At 40.8% G+C, this 14521-nt stretch overlaps 1 protein-coding gene and 1 non-coding gene across 8 annotated transcripts in view; both read left to right on the top strand.

The window, feature by feature from the left end:
* The window catches only part of LOC122688494 (histone-lysine N-methyltransferase SUV39H2-like), a 380972-nt gene that overhangs the window by 199520 nt on the left and 166931 nt on the right, over nucleotides 1-14521 (top strand). Inside the window, exon 6 of one of the 7 annotated variants that reach the window (XR_006339485.1) lies at nucleotides 6296-8518. The exons of the other annotated variants lie outside the window; for them this stretch is intronic. The gene's annotated coding sequence lies outside the window, so the exon portion shown is untranslated. Of the gene's footprint in view, nucleotides 1-6295; nucleotides 8519-14521 lie in introns of those variants that run through there. 7 annotated transcript variants of the gene reach the window in all.
* On the top strand, nucleotides 3295-3414 carry LOC122688890. Its single transcript, XR_006339625.1, has one exon. It is a non-coding gene; the product is annotated as a small nucleolar RNA SNORA26 (small nucleolar RNA).

The raw sequence follows: 14521 nt of genomic DNA on the forward strand, positions 1-14521 counted from the left end.
GTAGGTACAGATATGATCTCGTAAAAAGAGACATACCTTTTTAAGAAATTTAGAGAAAATCCTTTGTTAAAGATGTGCAAAGATGGGTGTCATTTTGGTGGAGCTGTCCAGCATTGGTACTCTGCCTAAGTATGGAGAATGTGCCAACTTATGACCCTTGCCACAGCCTCTCCCATTTAGAGAAGCTAAAAAAGCTAGATAACTTTTTCAGTTTTATCAGCTGGAGGGCAGGCCCCTAGGGTTGGTCAATCAGGTGCATCCATGGAGGATGATGCCTCTGGAACTACTGATGGAAAGGACCAGTGGTGTAGAGAGCTCCCTAGCCCAGCTGCCGACCTTTCCCATGCCTTCAGTCAGCAGTGAGAGATGCTGCGTTGTGGCTAGCATTGGACCATGCTTCTGCCATCTGGCCTTCCTTTGTGCCTGTCTGTTTTCCAAGCCTGCATCTCTAGTCCTCCAGGCAATTCTAAGAGCTGCCCAATAGTCTTCAGTGATTTTTTTTTTTTCTTAAACAGGGTAGTTACTCAGAACTAAAGGACACATATGCTTCACTATTATAATTTTAAAAGAGAAACTGGGGAGGATTCTTCACAAAGCAGCTTCTAATCTCATTGGCTGAGGCTCAGTCGCTGCAAACAGAGTCCCCCTAGCTAGTTTTAGCAGGAAGGGATTTAAGGCAGGGAGTTAATTGACTTGTAATCATTCAGAGAGATGCAGTAGATCAGGGTTGAACTTTATAAAACTCCCCCAATTCTTTACTTATTTTTTGGCTATTGTTCACTGTCTATCTCCTTCATAAAAGGTAAGCTCACAGCAAGGCAGCAGTCTTTGTTTTATTCCCTTGTGTACTTGCAGACACCAAAACAGTCTGGTATACTGTAGGTTCTCAATAATACTTTAATCATAATGATAATACAAGGTATACGGGGGAACTCTTGAAAGAGAGAATCCAGAAAAAAGGCCTTTTAGTCCATCCCCAAAGAAACCATAAATTACGAGTGACTTTTCTGAGTTAGGAGATATTTGGTCATACATCAGAGAACTTGTAGGAATATAGCCAGGTTGGTTCACTATAAGGAGCTATTTATTTATTTTTTGCCAAAAGGGTGAATCAATACATTTATATTTAATATGTGTAATTTAGGCCATATGTCATGCAGAATCCTTCTGGTTTCTATTACTTGAAAATTTTGATTAGTGGTTTTATAAATAAATTCCAGAATTATGCAATTTGAGATAAAGCTAGGTTGACTTACAAACTGGAATCATTTTGGGACTTCCCTGGCAGTCCAGTGGTTAAGACTTCACTTTCCAATGCAAGGGGTGTAGGTTCAATCCCTGGTTAGGGAGTTAAGGTCCCACATGCCTTGGGGCCAAAAAACCGAAACATATAACAGAAACAATATTGTAAAAAATTCAATAAAGATTGTGGAAATGGTCCACATCAAAAAATCATAAAAAAATGCAATAATGTGAACTAGGTAAGACTCAGTAATATATACCAAAATTTATCTATGATGATGAATTTCTTCTAGGTTCTGGGGAAGAGTTTGAAAGGTTTTTTACAGGTAGACAAAAACCAGAGGAGAAAGGGCATAGCAATCTGGGTTTTACGTACAATCCCAATTTAAGTCAATCTAAACAGCTTGATTTCTGAATTACTACTTTAATTTGGGGCTACTATTTTAATTCTTGGTATGCTCTGTTATCTATTATAATTCTGATTATCAGTTTTTACAAGGGTGCATATACTGTTTGATTTGTTAGTATACTAGTAAAGTGATTAGGTCTGTGGGAACAGGAGAACCCAGGACTTTAACAGGTTGTATGTGCTTTATAAACTCACTGTCGTTTTGGAAAGATTGACAAAAGGAGAGCAGGAATTTCAGCATCAGCAGTGAACCAGTTAGATTGTTTGCTTGCTTGTTCCTCCCACACTTCCTCCCTTCTTCCCTCCCTTGGAACCTTCTTTCCTTACTCCATCCCTCCATTCCTTCCCTATCTCTCTCTCTTTGTTTCTCTTGAGTTCTATCCTTTATCTGTGTTTTAAAAAGCTCTATATGAGAGTAGACTAAGATACCTCAATATTCAATTAAATTAATTCATGAAAATTCCATTAAAAGAACATTAAAAAATCTACTCTAATTCAATAAGAGCCAGGGAACTTGGAACAAGTTTGACACTTCTGCCTTCAATCACTAAATTTTTATTGATAGACCTTAAACAATAATCACTTATTTAGATAACCACATTTATTCTCCCAATAAATCCCACACCACTGTCAGTTCTTCCCCATGTCCAAATAAAAAGGAAAATAAAATGCCTTGAGGCTCTCATCAATTTCACAGGACATTGCTAAAACTATGCTAGAGTCAGAATATTTATAAAAATTAACTGTATAATTAATTGTGCCCAAGTTAGTAAGCTGTCTACTTACAATACAGCTTTAGTTTAAAAATGGACTATTTTTATTTGTCAGTTATGTAGGCTCAGAAAAAGATGGATTATCTTGTGTAGGCAAAACATTTTACCATGGCCAACTAGCTGGCAGAATCTGCTGGCCAATTGAGCCCCGGGCTTCTGATCAAGCAGGAAGATCTCCTCTTCCCAAATCACTTGATGCTAATCACTTGATGCTAACAAAACAAACACAAAAATATATGTGAACTTGCAAACGCTTGAGAATCAGAATTACAAAAGACATTAGAGTCTACCAAGATGTTAAAGAAACTGTGGGTTTCCATTAGGGCTTCCCAGGGGGCACGAGTGGTAAAGAACTCACCTGCCAACGTAGGAGACAGAAGAGACTCAGGTTTGATCCCTGGGTTGGAAAGATCCCCTGGAGTAGCACATGGCAACCCACCCCAGTATTCTTACCTGGAGAATCCCATGGACAGAAGAGCCTGGTGGGCTATAGTCCAAAGGGTCGCCAAGAGTTGGATACAACTGAGGTGACTCAGCACACACAGGTTTCAATTCAGATTTCTTGATTTCAACAAATTTATTGTTTTCAAGTTTGTAAATGGTTCATTGTTTCACTCTCTGGACCATTTTGCTGCTTGTTTGCAAACTCTTTTGAGGCAGAGCGATCTAAATCACTGTACTTTTCACAAACCGTTGACAATTCCTGTAAAATCTTTTTCTCCCAAGAGGAGTTCTAAAATTTATTGGTTAAGGGGCTATTTCGGTGTTATCAATGATCTATCAAATTCTGACCTCAGGATAATCTTCTCCAACAAGCCTTTCTTCATTATTTGAGAGAGAAACTTCCATTTAAGCTTGTATCTTCCTTAACTTCTCTTTTAAAAAATGAGAGCCTTAAGAGGCTAACACAGGAGGGTAAAGGAAGTCTCCATAAAACCCAGAGAAGAGATTTTTAGAACTCCTCTCTGGATCCTGTCTGGAGTCACAACTGAACCGGAAGATTTTAAGTCTTAGCACTTACTAGTATGTGTATAGTTAATACCAAAGTCATTAAATTTAAACTTGACCTTCGGTTTGAAAAAATAAAATAAAATAAAATAAAAAATGAGATATCTGTTCTCTGTATCTATGAGTTTAGTTAGTTTGTTTGTTTAGATCTCATATATAAGTGAAATCATATGGTGTTTATTTTTCTCAGTCTGCCTTGTTTCACTTAGCATAATGCCCACAGGATCCATACATATTGTGGCAAATGGCAGAGTTTCCTTCTTTTTTTTAAGGATAAATAACATTCCATTATATATATATATATATATACACACACACACATACAGCGCGTGTATATGTACATATATAGATATACAGATATCTGTCTATCTTTTCTTTATTCATTCATTCAGTGATGGACACTTAGATTGTTTCTGTGTCTTAGCTATTGAAACAATGCTACAATGAACTTGGGGGTGCAGATATCTTTTTGAATTTAGAGTTTTTATTTTTTACCTCCTATTAATTACTGTGAAACATTCCCTCCCTTTTTTGCATGTCGGTGTATTTCGAATTCACAATAGCACTATGATAGAGATACTGTGTGCATAAATACTTACTTGAATCAAATAAGACTTTAAGTGCACCTGGGAGATTATTGTTAGCAGAATATTTAGTGTCACTCAAGTTGCGAGCATCTACTTTGTTCAAAGTACTCTATGGGATTCAGCAAAGAAGGGTTTTCTTTTTGTTAAAGAATAGAAAGAACCAGCATCTGATTTGTCTTTTTGGAAGCTGCCTATTTTCACATACTTGGGCTTCCCTGGTGGCTCAGATGGTAAAGAATCTGCCTGCAATGTGAGAGACCAAGGTTGGATCCCTCAGTCAGGAAGATCCCTGGGAGAGGGGAATGGCTACCCACTCCAGTACTGTTGCCTGGAGGAGTCCACAGACAGAGGAGCCCGGCAGGCTATAGTCCATGGGGTCGCAAAGAGTTGGACACGACTGAATGACTAATACATACACACACACACAAACTAGACCATGCTAAATAATACACTTAATTTTCATCTCAAGACTTCGTTCTGCCTGGTAGAGAGTGAAAATGTGTTCTTTGTCAATTCAGGGTGAAGTCAGCTGAATTAGGATGATTTCACCTCTTCTATTTGAAATCCTGGCTGGTCTTGTATAGGCTCCAGCTGCATCCACTGCTGTGTCCTTCCTGTCCAGCTGCCTGTGGTCTCATGTCTGCAGAGAGAACATGTTATTACTTGGCGAGGCTGCCCCAAGACTTTTGTCCCAGACACCCCAGACAGGCATTTGTACTCACGGGCTCCAGCCTTACCCTGGGGTGTGACGGAACTCCTAGCCGCATTCCTGGGCCCACAGGATGTGAAGCACTGGTCTTCTCTGTCTTTGTTTCCCTCCAGTCATGAGGGGATACTCTGTTGCTTCATCCCCCACCCCTGGGATCAGCCTAGGAGTGATGGGATGGGGATTAGGACTTCTTCTCAGGAACACCCCTTGGAGTCTTAAATGCTCCCCCACATCCTTCCTCCAGCCTGACTCTCATTTTTCTTCAGGGTTTGGAAAAACTGGCCTTCTTATTGATCATGTACTCTTTAAACTTTTCTGTTTTAAACCTGGGATGTGGCTTTAAAACTTTGATTCCTTTATTCTAGGATTCTAGGCAACAGCCACCACCTGGTGCAGTTGCAAGAAGAAAAGATTGAAGGACAGAAGTTTCAGAAAGCCTGTCTTGTTCGTATCAAAATGTTTTCCTTCTTTACTGGGTTTTCTTAAGGCCCATCAAACCTACTCACTATTTTTTATATCTCCAATTTAGTCTTCAACATTTTCTTTCTGTGTCTCTTTACTCTACAAGATCTGAATGTCTGAAAGGTCTAAAGTTTTACCTGTAGGTGTGTTTTGTGATACCTGCCACAGTCTGTGTAGGAATTGCCAATTTCATTAAGGAAATTCCCCAATTTCCTTTCTAAATCATCCAATGATCTCAGCTAATCCTACCACTCTCTTCCTTCTCAAGCCTGTTAAGTCATTTCTGGAGAACAGTGTTGCTATAAATATTTGTGGAAATATTAGCCATTAATGCAGTTTTCCCAGTTAGTGTGAAATCCTGGCCAGCATGGTTCTAATGACAGAACTCAATCTTGCTTGGTTATGGTCATAGAAAAATCTGAAGATCATTCATTCATGAATGAGAAGAGGTTATGTTGTGGTTCTGGGAGGAGCGGTGGTGGCATAGAGGCTGGGTGAGTTGACAGGGAGTGGGGCTTTGGTGGTGTTGATTTTTAGAATGCTCAGTAAATTTTGTGTAGAATTTCTACTTGGCTCTGAATTTTCTTTGATCGTTATCTTGGACACTAGCATTTGCCTCATTAAGGCGGTAATGCTGTAGTAGACAAAACTGTCTACCTGGACCCCATCCATTCATCTGGAATTTGTTATTTTGCACCTAGGTGAATGTTTAGGCATAAGCCATGTAGGTTAACAAGATGCGAGCAACAAACTAAGGCACAAGTGGAGAGAGAACTGACCCATATCGCTCGTGTTTTCTTCAGAGACTGAATTAAGTGACAAAGTTGTGGTAAGGTCAGAATTCAGTGGCTTGAACTTTATTAAGAAAGGTTCTCAGAATGATTCAGGATTGCACTACTTCAGAGAGGGGTCTTAACAGCGAGCAGCTAGTAGAGTCACACAGATCTAACCGGATGAAGATCTGGTCCTAAGAGAGCCTTGTGTTGGCATTCCATCCCCCGCCCCTTCCAAACTCCGACAGTCCACATTTTGATTTCAATGTGTGTCCCACACTGGAACCCTCATTTAATTTTGTCTTTGGGCTGGTGTCACCATCTCTCTCCAGCTCCAGACCATTGGCAGGTGGCCTTGTGTGTTCTTCCTCCTCCCTGAGAAGGAGTCTCCCACCAGCTTGAGAGGAAAATCAGATCATCAGTAGCGTCACAGAATGCACTTCTCCACCCAGCTCTCCTCCAACTTTATGTCTCCCCGGGGATGTCTTACATATTCTGCAAGCCTGACCACCAGGAGACTGCCTCTGGTTCCCCCTCCTGGCTGGGCTTGAACTGAGTTGCTAATAATGGCCAAGCCCACCATCTGTGCTCCCACTCTGCCTGCTCGTTTGCTGAAGACCTGAGCCCTGTCCCTGGAGCTTCTACTGTAATCCTTGAGAACTCAGATGGCCACTGCCTTCTTCTCTCTGATACTAAGTATTGTGCTCACGCTGGTGTGCCTCACTGTTCAGATGCACCTTTTCCCAGGAGGTCCTAGCCCCTCCACCAAATCTCTGAATGTTCTCCAACAAAAGCAGATCCTTTAACTCAAGCTGGAACTTTGGAAAATCCAAACACTTGCAGTCATAGAATCCTATTTCCATATATTTATGTTTTAATTTAATGAATTCCCAGAAGCACTTTTCTGATCATGTTTCCCGAAACAATCTCTCCTGTTTTTCCCTTAAGCCTACTCTTCAAGCCTCTCCTCAATCTTGAGGGACTTACTGGACCCCAAAAATTGCTTTGTTACTCCAAGCTTGACAGGCTGCAGCCTAAACTGTGAGGCTGGTGACTGAGTTCTCATCGGTATGCTTTGGTCTTCCTTATGTATCAACAGGGTCATTTTCAGTGACTACCCTACAAGTAGTGTGTGGTTAGTGAGCTAGACTTGGAATTAGAGTGCCTAGGTTTGAACCTGATCTCTGTAGTTTACCAGTTTTCTCTAGGTAGCTCGCTCTAAACCTCAGTATGCTCGTCTGTAAAATGAGTTAATGGTATAATGATAACCTCGTGGGTTATTGTAAACATTCATTGAGACAACATATGCAAAGCACTTTGCACAGTGCTGGGTACATTATAAATATATGTAAATGTTGTTATAATTATAAATGTAATGATTTGATACTGGATATGATTGTGATACTGGATATGATTCAAGACTGCTGTTTAGAAAATTCTAATCCTTGTGTTCTGCATACTGCTAATATTTTTTTTATTACTGTGTTCTTAAATTATGGGGTGATTTAGGAGGAAAAAACATGGCCTCTTTGTAGAGGAGTGAAAACTTACAAATCTAGAGTAAAAAAAAAAAAACAGTTTAATTTTTTTGAACCTCTTCAATAACTGTCTCCTGTGTGGGTAATGTAATTACCAGTGGAAAAATGAATAAAAGCTAAAACTCCATAAATTACGTTTTCACTGACTTTCTTTGCTTATTTTCTAAGGGGATGATTTTGACTTTTGGAACATTTTTTTGCCACTTTATTTTTTATGCACTAAGACATGACATAGTGGGCATTTTAATATATTCATTCATGTCCAGTTTCAACAAAGCTGGGTGGGAACTAGTACCCCATAATTCATGTGCTAGGGTGTCTTATTACAATTATAAAGTTTTATTATAAAATGTTTTTTAATATTTATATTGTTAATTAAATGACGATGAATCGTCATAAATTCTGAACAGAGAGTTATATTCCATTAGTCCCTGCTCAGACTTCTTATCAGCCAATCAGAATATTTGATTTCTCCATCTAACATATTCAGTTGTTTGATGGTAAAGCTTGCTGATGATGCTGGTTCCTTTCTGTACCTCTGGAGACTCTGAAAGAAGAAAGCTCTCAAGGTAGTTTATAACCCTTTTGAGTTATCACAAGGTGGTCATTTTCTTAGGGGCATTTTTAGAGTGCTTTGTAATCATTTAAGAAAACAAACAAACTCCTTTTGAGCTTTAGTTTCCAAGGTGTTTTCTATACTAGGGGTGGAAATATATGGTAACTATAAAAACATCAGTCATATCCTGATGTAAGGATTTCTGTCCCCCTTCACACACACGTATACGTAGTCACACAGCTGTTGTGATTGGACATTAAATGATGATGCAATGACCACCCAGGCACCAGTAAAAGGTAGGGAGCCAAGAAACCCCCAGGAGAAAGATCTAGACTTGCACTTTCCAAAAATGTAGCCAGTAGCTACACATGTGGCTATTAACTACTTAAATGTCAGTAGTGAGACTGAAGAAACAAATTGAGAAATTTTTTACTTTTAATTATTTAAGATTTAAATTTAAACAGCCAGTGAATTTTTTAAAAATCAGTTTTTCAGCCATATAGTTAAATTTCTGTTTTTTTTTTTTTGGGTTGTTGTCGCTTTTTTTTTTTTTTTGGCTGCATCACACAGGTTGCTTAGTTCTTTGACCATGGATTGAACTGGGCCTTGGCAATGAAAGCGCTAAGTCCTAGCCACTGGACTGCCAGGGATTTCCCAACACTAGTTATGTTTCAGTTGCTCAGTAGTCATATGTGGCAAATGGCTCTCAGACTGAGCAGTGCAGATATAGAAGAGACCCATCATCCCAGAAAGTTCTGTTGGGTAGCAGTAATCTAAACAGCATATTAAAAAGCAGAGACATCATTTTGCCGAAAGATCCAACAAGTCAAAGCTGTGGTTTTTCCTGTAGTCATGTACAGATGTGAGAGCTGGACCACAAAGAAGGCTGAGCCCTGAAGAACTGGTGCTTTCTAACTGTGGGGCTGGAGAAGACTCTTAAGAGTCCCTTGGACACCAAGAAGATCAAACCAGTCAAACCTAAAGGAAACCAACCCTGAATATTAGTTGGAAGGACAGATGCTGAAGCTGATGCTCTAATGCTTTGGCAATCTGATGTGAAGAGCTGACTCACTGGAAAAGACCCTGATGCTGGGAAAAACTGAGGGCAAGAGGAGAAGGGGATGACAGAGGATGAGATGGTTGGACGGTATCACTGACTCAAAGGACACGAGTTTAAGCAAACTCAGGGAGATAGTGAAGGACGGGAAGCCTGGAGTGCTGCAGTTCATGGGGTCGCAAAGAATCAGACACGACTTAGCGACTGAGCAACAACAACAACAATCTTCAGGGTCAAGGGGGATGCTGTGAAGATGTAGGAGTCTTTCTTCCTTTTGTTCCACCATATTATATGTCCAGGCATTCTGAAGGAAGGAGAGGTGATAGATTATACCAAACTTAAGGAGCCTCGTGGTGGAGAGCACTGTAGCTAACATGCTGGAAGCAGAAGCTGAGGAGTTTTCTATTGCAAGAGGGCTACTGTACCTTCCAGGTGCCCAGATGTGCTGACATTAGAGTGAATTTAGTGAAAGACTACAAAGGTAATAGAATTGAAGACAAATATTGAAAATATTTCAACAGAGCCAGAGAATTAAACATTGTCTTCTCCCACCCTACCTTTTTGTGTGGGAACAATCCTGGAACCCCAAAATCATCTTATTTACATTTCTGCTTAAACTCTAATGTTCATGTGAATCACCCAGGAATCTTGTTAAAATTCAGATTCTTATTCAGTAGGTCTGCACTGCAGTCTGTTCTTCTCCATTTATGACAAGCAACTGGATAATGCAAATGGTCAAAGACTACACTTAGGATTGCAAGGATCCAGAGTGTATAGAACGCGTTTGCACTTCAGACCTTCTGTATAAACACTGTCCTAATTGCTGCTTTAAAAAAGTGGAAGATTGTACCTCTCCAGAAATCAACATGCCTTCAGTTTTAAACTCAGACTTGGGAAGTTTGAGAGTAGCGGGTGCAAGGAGTCTGTTGTTTTTGGTCCATTACTTGGAATCCCAAGACTGGTGTAAATTTGTTCCAGTGTTTTTGTTTTTGTTTTAAATAATTGCACAGCACTTTTTATTTTCTTCAATCAGAAAAAGAAGTCCCATGTTTCTGGGAGGGAGGCCAGGTATCTGCAGGCCCTGCTCTGGGTGTCAGGACCCCAGAGGGTCAGGGTCCTCATGACCAAGCAGGGAGGAAGGCTTGGACCTGGAAACCGGAATGAGGTAGGGGTGTGTGTTTCTGTGGCCTCCGTGAACCAGGTCAGTACCAGAGGTGACTCACAGCCGGGTGAGATGGGCTCAGAAAGCCCTGAGTGGGCATGCCTGGTGGCCCACACCGCTCTTCCACCTGTGCCAGGACTCCAGCACTAAGGGGTGGGGACCCTTGAGTGCAGGTGTGGGTCCATTCCAGTGTTTTCATAGAGAATTATGGTAGATTTAAATTTTGAGGAGCATTGACCTGCAAAGATTCAAATATCTTACATAAATGAAAAGAAAGTTACATGTTTCATTTTAGTATTGTGATTATTTTTCTAATAATAACTGCCTTTGAACAAAAGGCAGTTTCTATCTGATACTGTAATTCAGAGATAGTTGAAAAAGAAATTGATTTTAAGTAGAAACCAGCTATTGATCAGAAATGGGAATGGGAAACAAACATTTCTCAAATAAGGAAAAGTTCAGAATTAGAAGGCAGAGGAATTGCTGTTTGGAGAAATGCAATCAGGAATTTTCACAATATTTAGAGGCACTATAGGACTTCCCTACTTTGAAAGATGGGGAGGCTGGGAGTAGCTAAGGAGCAGAGGACTCAGAAGGAATGAGGTCTGTCTCTGTTCCTTGATTAAGTCTCACATGACAAGCGGGATTGGCTGAGCAAGTACAGCTGCATGAAAGGACTGTTGGGCTTCCTGGAGCCTAAGGCATCAGTGTGAGTATGCCAGGAAGATTTAGACCCCAAACTAAAGGTAAAGTTCCATCACTCCTACCCATATTAAGGCAGGAGATAGATGGACCCCAGACTGAGCAGCTGTAGTTCATCTCCTGTGGACAGATACTCCATAATGGCAATCAGAGAAGCTGAACCCTGCCCAGATAAAAGATAGAGACCACACATTTCTCATTCTCAAAGTCAAGGAGACCTTCCCAACTATACAGTTCTTTGAAGGTCAAAAAGGGAGAGGGTACCACCATAGTAGGTGATGTCAACCTGCCTATAGGTTTCTTCACTGGAATTCCATCTTGGCTAAGAGACGCACGCACACACATGGGAGGATCCTGAGATATTCCAAATACAGACTCAGAACCAGTCAAAGCAAAATGACTGGCCAAAGGAAACCTGGAAGAAACGCCCCATATGAGTGATTTAAACTATCAATACCATGAGGGTGCACGTACATCCCCTCCCTCTTGAATCTCTCTCCCACTTCCCGCCCCATCCCACCCCTCTGGATTGTCACAGAGCACAGGTTTGAGCTGTGCTGGGTCTTTGCTGCTGTGTGCAGGCTTTCTCTGGTTGCAGGTGGGGGCTGCTCTCTAGTCGCTAAGCATGTGCTTCTCATCCCAGAGGCTTCACTTGTTGCGGAGCACAGGTTCTAAGGGCACGTAGGCTCAGTAGTTATGACACACAGGCTTAGTTGCTCCACAGTATGTGGGATCTTCCCAGACCAGGGATTGAACCTGTGTATCCTTCATTGGCAGGCGGATTCTCTACTGCTGAGTCACCAGGGAAGCCCTCATTATACTGATTTTTTAAAAATTCTTTATAGGTGGCAAATTAGCTCCACCTTTGCAAATCTATTTCATCCTCATTTTCTCTCCACCTTTCTCAGCATCTTCTTTTGTACTTTCAGGTCTCAATTTATGTGTTATTTCTTCCAGAAGCTTTTCTCTGACTTCACAGACTGAAATAGGGTCTCCTGCCTCATGCTCTTGCCACATGGTTGTCCCAAGTCATATTTTTATCACCCTTTTTGTGACTATCTGACTCCCTCACAAGACTAAACTCTGAGCAGGAATCAAGTCCACCATTACTATTGTTGTGTGTTCTACTGTACTATGCCAAGAACATAATAGGCACTCAACACATATGTGTTGAATGAATGAAGGAATAATTATTTGTTTTGAGGTTGGTTTTATCAAAAGTATTATAAGCACTTTGAAAGCAAAGAGGGGATATTTTCACTGCTGTATCTCTCACCAGGCAGAGTAAGTGTACATAGTAGATGCTTGATAAATATATATTGAATAAAAATAGTCTACAACCATTTGGTTTTAATGTCAAATAGTTTATGGCTTTAATGATAGGCAAAGTAGTGGTTGACTGTGAAACTGAGTTCTAAGATTCTTATAAAAATTCTTTGCAAAATAAAAGATTTTCAAAATAGGGTCAAACTACTTTTATAAAACGGATTGGAAATATTTCCAGGATGCCAGACTATGAGCAGAAAAGCACCAGACATTCCCCAGGCCCCTGGGCACGTGTTCTCACACTTCAAGGACAACCCTACTTTTCTTCAAAGTACAGCTACTGAATTAAAATCATGCAGCAATTAGCAGATGAAAACCATCCTGTATTAAAAGAAAGGAAGTGGAAGGTGAAGCAGGCTGGCCAGTGTTTTATGATTGCTTACTGTTTCCCTATTGTGTTTTTAAAAGGTTACATTTCAAGGGACAGTTTTCTCAATTTGGTTTCATTTTCTGAGGCAACACTGCAAATAAAAATCACTCAGAGGACCCAGATTCTTGCCAACTCTTGCTGATGCTACAGAGACATGCTTGAGTGTCTGAGTTCAACTGTTGTGAAAGATTGTTGTGAAAAAGAGATCAGGCAGAGTTGAGCTGCACCATGAGCAAAAGCTGTTCTGTTTTCACAGTGGGGGATCACTGCACACCCAGCAAGTGGGAAGAAATGAGAATACCTGCCGTGGAGATGTGAGAGGGAGAAATTGATTGTACACATTTAAATAGATGGGGCTAAGAGTTTTTCCTGACAGTAAAATTCCAGAATTCTAAGAAGGGGAATTTAAGAACAAATGCTTTGAGGCGGACACTGAGAAGTGTGAACTCTCTTTTATCCTCCTAAATCCTTCCTGGATGCAAGCCAGAAAACTTCTCAAGTCACTGGCATAGCTGTAAGTTTGTGGGCAGAGTGTGCTGAGTCCTTGCTGAGTCCCATGCAGGCTTGGGAACCCTGCTTGCTGTTTGCTGCCGAGATGTCTCTTGCAGAGGGAACTCATCTGGAAGGCTGTGGAATCTTGGCTCCGGCCCAACTCATTTACTGGTCAGAAAAGGTGATGGAAAATGTGCTTTGGGAAAACACAGATGGGTACATGAACCAGCAAACTTGCGCTTAACCCTTGATAGACTGAGAGACTGGATCTCACAATGTGGTCCTGGAAGCATCAGCCCAGCCTAGGGACTTGTGAGGAATGCCCATCCTGAGGCTGGGGTCGACTGTAGACCAACTAAATTAGAAACTCTGGAGGTAGGGCTCAGAAATATGTGTTTTAAGAAGCCCTCCAGGTAGTTTTTCTGGCCACATCAAAACCTGACAACTCCTTGCCTAAGATGCTCAGGGAACATGGAAAGTTTGTGTACCAAAAAGAATACAATGACAATGACTCAGAATCAATGTATTACTCATGCTAATAAAAGTAGGGAAAGACCAGACAGTCACAAATATCTTGAGCTGTGGCAATTTCAACATCATTATCAGTACCAGTTAGCGTTAGAGAAGGTCAATGTATTAATTAGCTATTGCCACGAAATTGTGCAGCAAACGAGCACAGCAACTCAGGGGTAGACCTTTTTCTTCCTCCTGCATCTGCAGGGTTCCGTTGATCTCAGCTGGGCTCTCTTTTGTGTCTGAGGGCTTGTTAGATCTAGTTTGGGTTGTTTGGGGTGACTTGGCTTTGCTCTACAAGTCCTTCATCCTTCTGAGATTCCCAGATAACACAGGCATGCCCTTTGTCCTGGCAATGGAAGTGGGGAACAAGCAGAAACACGCAGGTTTCTTGAGGTCCAGGCTTAGTACTGGCACACTTGTCAATTTCATCTCCTTCTGTTGGCCAAAGCAAGTCTCATGTCCAAGACCAGATTCAAGAGGTGAGAAAACAGATTTGGCTTTTAAGTGAGAGGAACTGTAAAGTCACAGGGCAAAGGCATAGATACAAGGAGGCATGAGGGACTGAGGCTCTTCATGTGATCAACCACCATCAACTGTAAATAAGCTTCTCTTTGAGCTCATTAGCAGCACTTGCATAAACAAATCCCAAATGTGAATTTGACCTAGAAAAAAAATATATCTTTCCTTTTTGAAAAAATGTATTCTTTCCAAAAGAATACTGATTTTACTGATTTCAGTTGATTAACAGTATGATTCTCAGTGAAGACATGGTAAGTCAGATTAACTATGTGAAGAATTAGAGAAGGAATAAAAGGAAAGTAATTGTATTTTAAAACTCT

Source organism: Cervus elaphus, chromosome 33 (assembly GCF_910594005.1).
Source record: "Cervus elaphus chromosome 33, mCerEla1.1, whole genome shotgun sequence".
Classification (NCBI taxonomy): Eukaryota; Metazoa; Chordata; class Mammalia; order Artiodactyla; family Cervidae; genus Cervus; species Cervus elaphus.